This window comes from Portunus trituberculatus, chromosome 33, assembly GCF_017591435.1.
Source record: "Portunus trituberculatus isolate SZX2019 chromosome 33, ASM1759143v1, whole genome shotgun sequence".
In the NCBI taxonomy this organism is placed as follows: domain Eukaryota; kingdom Metazoa; phylum Arthropoda; class Malacostraca; order Decapoda; family Portunidae; genus Portunus; species Portunus trituberculatus.
This window is the reverse complement of record NC_059287.1, coordinates 7656875-7666874: the sequence shown is the minus strand read 5'-3', so window position 1 is coordinate 7666874 and position 10000 is coordinate 7656875. Positions and strand designations below refer to the sequence as shown.

Below are 10000 nucleotides of genomic sequence, written 5' to 3'. Positions count from 1 at the left end.
TCCAAACCGTTCAACAGTTTATAAACCTGTATTAAATCTCCTCTTTCTCTTCTTTGTTCCAAGGTAAGCAAATTCATTTCTTTTAATCTCTCCTCATAGGTCATTTCTGCCAATTCCGGAACCATTTTTGTTGCCATTCTCTGCAATCTCTCCAACTTCCTTATATGCTTCTTTTTATAAGGGGACCAAACCACTCCAGCATATTCCAATCTTGGTCTAATTACCGTACTAATTAATTTCTTCATCATATCTTTATCCATATAATGAAAGGCTAATCCAATATTTCTAATCAAATTATATGTTTCTCCAAACATCTTGTCAATATGAGCCTCAAACTGCCCATGGTCTTGTATTATCACTCCCAAATCCTTTTCCTTTTCCACCTTTTTCAACACTACTCCTTCACCCATCTTATATGACCCTCTTGGCCGTCTTCCACTCTTCCCCATCTCCATTACATGACTTTTGCTCAGATTAAATTCCATCTCCCACCTCTTGCTCCACTCCCAAATCCTATCCAGATCTGCCTGTAAAATTTCACAATCTTCTTCACTCTTCACACACCTACACAACTTCGCATCATCCGCAAACAAATTAATATAACTGTTTACTCCCTCTGGCATATCATTAATATAGACAAGGAAAAGTATTGGTGCCAGCACTGAACCTTGTGGGACTCCACTCTCCACCACCAACCAGTCCGACTTTGCATCCCTTATTACCGTTCTCATCTCCTCCATCTCAAGTAGTTTTCCATCCACTTTAACACTTTTCCTTCAGTCCTCCATAAATCTCTAATTTCCATAGCAGTCTCATGTGAGGTACCTTGTCAAAAGCTTTTTAAATCCAAATATACACAGTCCATCCATCCTCTCTCTCTTGTATTTTGTCAACCACTCTTGAATAAAAGCTCAGTAGATTTGTTACACATGACCTCCCTTTCCTAAAGCCAAATTGATGATCCGATAATAACTTATGATCCTCCAGGAACCGTATCCAATATTTCTTTATCACCCTCTCACAAATCTTACCGACCACACTTGTTAAAGACACAGGTCTATAGTTAAGAGGCTCTTCCTTACTGCCTCCCTTATAAATGGGCACCACTTCAGCTCTTTTCCACTCTACTGGTACTTCCCTGTTTCTAATGAGCACCTTATAATATCATATAATGGATCAATCAATTCTTCTCTACATTCCTTCAATAATTTTCCTGAAACTTCATCTGGTCCCATCGCTTTATCATCTTTAAGTTCCTCCAACATTTTATATAACTCCTTTTAGGTATCTTAATGTCATCCATGTGCACATTTCCTTCTACATTCTGAGGCTTTACAAACATTGTTTCTTTAGTAAATACTTGTTGAAACCTATTATTTAGCAATTCCGCTATATTCTTAGGGTCATCTACTATCCCTTGCTCTCCTTTTAATCTTTCAATGGACTCTCTCTTTTAAGTTTACCATTTATGAACCTGTAAAACAATTTTGGATGTTCCTTACTCTTGTCTACAATATCTTTTCAAATTTTCTTTCTTCCTCCTCCTTACCCTCACATACTCATTTCTCGCCACTCTATAATTCTCCTTATTTAGTATATTCCTGCTCTTTTCCATCTTTTCCAAGCCACATCTCTCTTTTCTTTAGCCTTAACACAAGTTGCATTAAACCAATCCTTTCTTCCTTCCTCTCTCGGTTTATACTTTGGTACAAATTTCATAACTCCTTCTTTATAATATTTCATAAAAATCTCATATTTTTTGCACTTCTCTGATTTGTAACATCTCCTCCCAATCTAATGTTCTGAAATAATTTTTCAAACTTTCTGTGTCCATCTTTCTATAATTCAATCTACCACTCCTGTATGTCTCATCTCTCCTTCGCTGTGTTATTGCCATCTGCATTTCCATAACCACATGATCACTCTTCCCCAATGGACATTTATATTGTATATCCCCACATAGGTACACTTCTCGTGTTAACACCAAATCCAGTCTAGCCGGTTCATCATCTCCTCTATATCTAGTATTTTCTTTCACCCTCTGTTCCATCATATTTTCCATCATTAGATTCAAGAATCTCTCTCCCCATGCTTCCTCTCCAACACCACTTACTAGATTTTCCCAATCCACTTCTTTACAATTAAAATCTCCTACTAGTATCACCTTTCTTTTTCCAGTTAATACACTTTCCAAACTCTGTAAAGTATCCTTGATCATATTGTCGTATTCCTTAATGTCCAAGAATTTGTTTTAGGAGGTACATAGGTCACCATGATTATTAATTCTTTTCCATCACTTTTTAACCTTATGCTTATCACTTCTGCGTTGTTCTTCCCATACCAAACCTTATCCACATTTATCTCCTTCTTCGTCATAATCATAACTCCTCCTCCACCTTTACCCTCTCTATCCTTTCTCCATATATTATATTTATTATCCAAATTTACCTTTGTTTTTCATGTAATTTTGTCTCAGTCAAACACACTATATCAGGCTTCTCCACCATCACATAGTCTTGCAATTCTAATCTACTTGACAGTATCCCATCTATATTAGTATACATTACGGTCCACCACTGCTCCCTCTAGGGGTTCCTCTGCATTCCTTCTTTCCACATACCATTTTCTGACTCTCTCCTATAACTCTCCAAAAACTTTTCTTTTCCTCTTCAGACCGTTCATCATTTTCCTTCTACGCCTCTTCCAACAATTCATTATATCTTCTCCTCTCTTCCTCATTTCTATTTTTTCATGCCTCTTTACAACCTTCTACACTCTCTTAATTTTGATGTTCTATATAAAATGTTGTGTGTGTGTGTGTGTGTATTTACCTAGTTGTAGTTTTATAGGGCCTGGGCTTTATGCTCGTGTGGCCCCCATCTCCATATCTACACTTATCCAATCTTACTTTAAAATAGTATGCACACTCGTTGCAGACACTACTTCTTCATTTAAACTGTTCCACGTCTCAATACATCACTGGGAAACTATATTTTTAATATCTCTCAGACATCTTCCTTTTCTCAGCTTTTTACTATGCGATCTTGTGCTTCGGATGTCATATTCTTCTCTCAGGATCAGTTTCTCATTATCCACTTGGTCCATTCCGTTGATCAATTTATAAACTTGTATCAGGTCTCCTCTCTCCTTCTTTGTTCCAGGTTGGTAGATCCATAGCCTTTAGTCTCTCCTCATATGTCATCCCTTCAAATTCTGGAACCATTCTTGTAGCCATTTTTGTAGCTCTCCAATTTCCTTATGTGTTTCTTTTATGAGGGGTCCACACTACTCCTGCATATTCCAATCTGGGTCTTATTATAGTACTTATCAATTTCTTCATCATTTCTTTGTCCATGTAGTGAAATGCTACTCCAATATTCCTTAGCAAATTATATGTTTCTCTAAAATTCTATCAATATGGCTTACTGGTTGATTGTTTTCTTCCATCGTCACTCCTAAGTCCTTTTCCTTTTTTACTTTCTCCAGTTCTACTCCATCTCCCATCTTATAGATTCCCACTGGTCGTCTTTCACTCTTTCCCATTTCCATGACATGGCTTTTGTTCACATTGAATTCCATTTCCCACTTTTTACTCCATTCCCAGATCTTATTTAGGTCTTCTTGCAGTATTTCACAATCCTCTTTTGCTTTATAACTCTGCACAGTTTCGTATCATCTGCAAACAGATTTATGTAGCTGTTCACTCCTTCTGGCATGTCGTTAATATAAATGAGGAAAAGTATTGGTGCCAATACTGACCCCTGTGGCACTCCGCTTTCTACTGCTCTCCACTTGGACTTCATATCTTTAACTACCGTCCTTATTTCTCTCCCTCAAATAATTTTCTATCCATCTCAATGTGCTTCCTTTAAGCCACCCTTCTCCTCTAACTTCCATAGTAATCTTGCATGTGGCACTTTGTCAAACGCCTTTTTTAAATCCAAATAAATACAGTCAACCCATCCCCCTCTCTCTTGTACTCTATCAACTATTCTAGAATAGAAACTCAATAAATTAGTTACACAAGACCGTCTTTTCTAAAACCAAATTGGCTATTTGATATTAATTTGTTGTCTTCAAGGAACTCGATCCATTGTTTCTTTATTATTCTTTCACACATCTTGCATATTACACTAGTTAGTGATACCGGTCTGTAATTTAAAGGTTCTTCCTTCCTTCCGCTCTTATATATGGGAACCACCTCAGCTCTTTTCCATTCTACTGGTACTGTTCCATTTTCTATTGAGCATTTTATGATGTTGTATATAGGACTTGCTAGTTCTTCCCTACATTCTTTCAGTATTCTGCCTGAGACTTCATCTGGTCCCATTGCCTTCTCTTCATCCAGTTCCTTCATTAACTCTTTTATTTCAAGCTTGGTTACTTTAATCTCTTTCATATAGATTGTCTCTATTACCCTGTGGCCTTTCAAATTTGGATTCCTTAGTAAAGACCTCCTGGAATTTATTATTTAATAGTTCTGCCATACTTTTGGGTCTTCCACCATCCGTTCTCTCCTTTTAACCTTTCTATTGTTTCTTTTGTCCTAATTTTTCCATTTATGAATATAGAACAATTTTGGTTGCTCCTTACATTTTTCAACAATGTCCTTTACAAAGTTCTTTTCCTCTTCCTTCCTCACCTTAACATATTCATTTCTTGCTGCCTTGAAGTTTTCCTTATTTGCTGGATTTCTATTTCTTCTCCACCTTTTCCATGCTCAATCTCTTTTCTCCTTTGCCCTAGCACACCTTGCATTAAACCAATCTTTCTTTCCTTCTTCTTTAGGTCTATATTTTGGGACATATTCCTTGACTCCTGTTTTGTTTATTTCAAAAAATAAGTTATATTTCTCTTGCATCATCTCTGAGTTTTCCATCTCCTTCCAGTTTACGTTTTTAAAATAGTTCTTGAGATTCTCAATATCAGCCTTTCTGTAATTTAATTGGTCTCCTTTGTATGAATCATCTCTATCTTCCTTTCCCTCTTCTATATCCATTTCTAATATTACATGGTCACTCTTTCCCAATGGGCACTTATATCTTATATCATCACTCATTTGTATACCCCTTGTAAAGACTAGGTCCAATCTCGCTGGCTCGTCATTTCCTCTGAATCTTGTGTATTCCTTTACTCTCTGGTCCATCATATTGTCTATCATTAGGTTCAAGAATCTTTCTCTCCAGGCTTCTTCCCCCATACCACTTTCATAATTTTCCCAGTCCACTTCTTTACAGTTGAAATCTCCTACTAATATCACTTTTTTCCTTTCTTTAATGATTCTCGTTAGACTTCTACCTCAGCATATAGGTCTCTTTACTGATGTCTTATTCAGTAAAGATTTCCTGTCCTTTTCCTTATTCTATCCTGAGTTCCTGTTTCCTTCAATCCTGTTATGATCACGCATTTTTCTTTTCAGCAATATCTCTCACCACATACTCATTTTCCTTTAGTGCCTTTTACCATTTCACTCTGCGTAATCACTTTATTTTCCTCTTCCTGCTTTTTCACTATCTCCCTAAAGGACCTTTGTACCTCCTGATGTTCATGGTTCACTTCTTTCATCCTAGCATCAATTAGGTTAAGGCATTCCTCCTTCCTCAAGTCCCCTTCGGATATTTTCTTTTCCATTTTTAGGAGTTTAGCCTTCATTTCTTTCTTCACATTGTTTCCTTAGTTGTTGGTTTTTTTTCTCCATTTCTACTTTTTCCTTCAAAAGCTCTTTGTTCTCTATCGTTAACAAATAGATCTCTTTTTTGAAACTTTCTCCTATGACTCTATCCAGTTTTCTTTTATGGATAAAATGTTTAGAACTTTCTAATCCTTTGTTGTTCATATCTAATTTCTCCAGTCCTCTTGTATAGAACCTTTCAAATCCTTTGTCAGGTGTCATTGTTATTCTGATTCCAAAACAATGACACACTCTCAGGGACCACTCTCCATATCCCGCTGAATGGCCCACTTTCTCACTTCAGTAGGACATTTAGGACATTCACAGAGATACCTCTGTAACACCATTTTTCTCCTCTTCCGTCCATATAATCGAGCTCATTCACTCAGTTTGTGTGTGTATTACCTAGTTGTATTGTACAGAGTTCGAGCAGGTCTCATAGTTTCCTGTCTCCATGTCTCCATTATGTGCTGTAATAACTTCATTATCCAATGCATTCCATTTTTCCACCATTCTACGTATGAAAACTGTATTTTCAAATATCCTTCACACACTGCCTCATCCTGATCTTTTCATGTCCTCTTGTCCTTCCATCTTTTTCTGTCAACAGCACCAGGTCTTCTTTTGTCATCTTCTCAATATCATTTACTATCTTATACATTGTTATTAGATCCCTACGTTCTCTTCTATCTAGTAAGGTTGGCAATCCCATTTCCTTCAGTTGTTCTTCATATGTGAGGTCCTTTAATTCTGGCACCATCTTTGTAGCAATCTTCTGTATCCTTTCCTATTTTCTTATATCCTTTTTAGAGCTTGGAAACCATACCACTGCTGCATATTCCAGCCTTGGACATATCATGCTTGTGATGATTTTTTTCATCATATCTTTGTCCATGTAATGAAATGCCACGTATATTAGTCAACATTTTATATGATAGTCTAAATATCTTGCTTATGTGTTTTTCGGGTCTCAGATTTTCTTGTATGATCACTCCAAGATCTTTTTCCTCTTTAGTCTTCATTATTTGTTCCTCTCCCATCAAATAGTTCCATACCAGTCTTCTCTTGCTCTTTCCTAGCTCCATTATGTGACATTTCTTGGCATTAAACTCCAATGTCCACTTCCTGCTCCACTCATAGATTTTGTGTATATCTTCCTGCAGCAGCAGACAGTCCTCTTTGGTTTTGATAACTCTTAGCAGCTTTGCATCATCAGTGAATAAATTTATATAACTGTTTATCCCATAAATCTGAAACATAATGGGGGCTAACACTGACCTTTGTGGCACTCCGTTAGTTGCTTTACCCCAAGTTGAGTTTGTATCTCTGATCACAGTTCTCATTTCCCTATCCTTCAAATAATCTCTTGTCCATTCTAGCAAAGTTCCTTGCAGTCCTCCTATGTTCTCTAGTTTCCAAAGTAGTCTTCCATGAGGGACTTTATCAAAAGCCTTTTAATTACAGTACATTGAGTTACTTTCCATCTCTTTCCATCTGTTACAGCAAAATAAAAATGCTAAAACATTTTTCCTTATCTCTCTCTCTCTCTCTCTCTCTCTCTCTCTCTCTCTCTCTCTCTCTCTCTCTCTCTCTCTCTCTCTCTTTTTTTTTTTTTTTTTTTTTATTTAAACAAAACTTAATACAAAGGAACATGTACCCAAAGGCGCACTGTCGTGTGCTACCTATTCTAAGGGTACTACAATCTATTTCTCTACAATATTTACAAGACTTAAAATAGATAATATACAAGATGGTCAGCATGTAAATGGAGCACTATTCGTTTCACTTCACTAGCACTATTCACGCACTGCACTACACTGAGTGTCACGTCACAAAGAGTGTCAGAGGAGTTGGCAGTGTCTGTCTCCACTTATGTGCCATCAGTTTGACACTGTGTGTGTTCATCTCCTGGACGTGAGGCACCGCGGCCGTGAACAAGTTCCACATCCTGGAGACGCGTCCTGCGAAGGTGCGTTGATGCTGACACCCGTGGGATCGCGGCACCTCTACGGCGTCACCACCATTGAGCACCGTTCTCGTGCTCCGTGCGGTGACTCTTAGAGGATGACGCAGCCCTGCCAGATGTGGCACTCTTTGCACCTGTGCCTTATGGAACACTACGATCGCCGCCACGTCTCTGCGGTGTTCCAGTGAATCAAGGGGACGCTCAGGCTCTGGGTGAGGTGGTAGTGCAGCATCTACTAGCCGTATGGCGCGGCGTTGGATGCTGTCCAGTCTCCTTCTGTGTGTGGCGGCACAGGACATCCAGGAGAGAGCTGCGTATTCAAGGTGGGGCCGCACCTGTGCCTTGTACAGCAGCAGTCTCCCCTTCCTGTCGAGGAAACTGGCGATCCTTCTGAGAGCGGAGATCCTGTGAGAGGCTTTCTTGGCAATGGTTTTGACATGCCTGTCAAACCTCAGCCTCGATCCACCTCCACTCCAAGTATCTTGACGTCATCTTGGGTGGGAGAGCAGCAAAAAGACAACTTTCCTGCCATTGCTGCCATGGCGGCTGGGGACCGAGACAACCATTGCTTGTGTCTTCTCCGGCGCGAATGTCACTTGCCAGCTCTCATTCATTATTTCAAACATTTCCTTCTCTGTTTGGTATGTCTTCCTTCTTTAATTATTTTTCAATTGTTTCCTTATTCTTTGTTTTTGCTGTATATAAACTTGTAGAAAAGTTTGGGTTCATCTTTCTCTACATCTTTCTCAAAGTTTCTTTCTTCCTTTATCTTTACTCTAATATATTCATTTCTGGCATCGTAGTACTTCTGCCTATTATGGTAATTTTGTATGCATCTAGCATTGTACCAAGCATTTAATTTTTCTTAACTCTATAAACAGGTACAAATTTTTTTTACTCCATTATATTTCTGTCATATTTGCCTTGTACTTGCAAAATATATTTTAATTTTTCAAAATCTGCTCTTTCATAATTTAATCTCTCCTTTATAGTCATCTCTGTAACTTCATCTTCCTCCTGAATTTGCATTTCTGTCACATGATCCTTTCTCCCCATTGGAAGGTATTGTATGATTGGAGGACTCTTGTAAAAACTAGGTCAAGCAATGATGGTTTTTCTTCCCCCCTGTACCTTGTTGACTCCTCCACCCACTGGTCCATTAACCATAGTCAACTGTAACTTTCTTGCTCCACTGCCAGCATTATCCATTACTTCCATCTCTCTCCAGTTTACTTTTTTGCAGTTTAAGTCTCCAACTAAAAGTATTCTTCTATCTCTTCTTATCATGTTATATAGGCACTAAATCACTCTCTTTGCATATCTTTGTGTTCTTCAGTTCCCATGTATTTGTCTTGCACATATGTAACTATAATTTTCTCTTCAGTTCCTGTTTTGATTGTTACTCCCATTACTTCCACTTTGTCCTCACCATATTGCACATCCTCCACATATATATTATCACGAACCATTATTAGCACTCCTCCTCCCCTTTATCCTTCCTGTCTTTCCTCCAGGTATTATATCTCTCCTCTTTAAACTTGACATGGATCCTCCTCTTAGCTTTGTTTCAACAATGCATTACATGCTTTTCTCTTTCAAATAATCCCTAACTTCCAATATGCTTGATAACAACCCATCTATATTAGTACAGTAATACTCCTCTACTTAAATCTAACAATTTCCGGTTTCTCTATATAAAGTAAGACAAAAGTCTGCATAAGTCATATCACATCCGTTTAGTGAATTTTCTTTTGATTCTGCTGGGTGATGGATCACCAAGCTGTGATTGTCTGACCTCCCGCCTGTCTCAAGCTCCTGGAGCTGAATCCAAGATTCTTTAACAACCTCAGAGCAACCTCCTGCAAATCTTCCATGAATGCTTCTTAACAGTATTGCTGGGAACACCATCTCTGGAGGTGGTGTTACTCACTGATACATACAAGGTTAGCTTGAGTCTTAAACTCATGGCTCTTATTTAGAAAAGTACTTGTCTCATGAACATAAACACTTTGTTTGTTTAAAATCATGGATCGCTGTTTCATTACCTGTTAGCCTATATATTTCTCCATACACAATTGACATGATTATTGGTTATTGTTTTCATTGCTCAAACTATTTGCATTATGTCAGCATCTAATGATATATTCAATGAGTGGTTCTGACAAATCAGCATATTTCACATTAATGTTATTGTGACAAGAACATCTCTCAACCCATTCCTTCAAGATCTTATTTGTTAATGTGTGTATTTTTAACTTGTTATTCTTCAGGTACACAACCACACAGCACAAGCTTTGCTCTTCCCATTCTAATAAAATTGCATAGTATGAGCCCATATAGTATAGAAATCTAACCAAAATCTA

At 37.9% G+C, this 10000-nt stretch overlaps 1 protein-coding gene across 2 annotated transcripts in view; it reads left to right on the top strand.

The window, feature by feature from the left end:
* LOC123512437 (PAX3- and PAX7-binding protein 1-like) overlaps positions 1 to 10000 on the top strand; it is an 80941-nt gene that overhangs the window by 49265 nt on the left and 21676 nt on the right. The window lies entirely within an intron of this gene.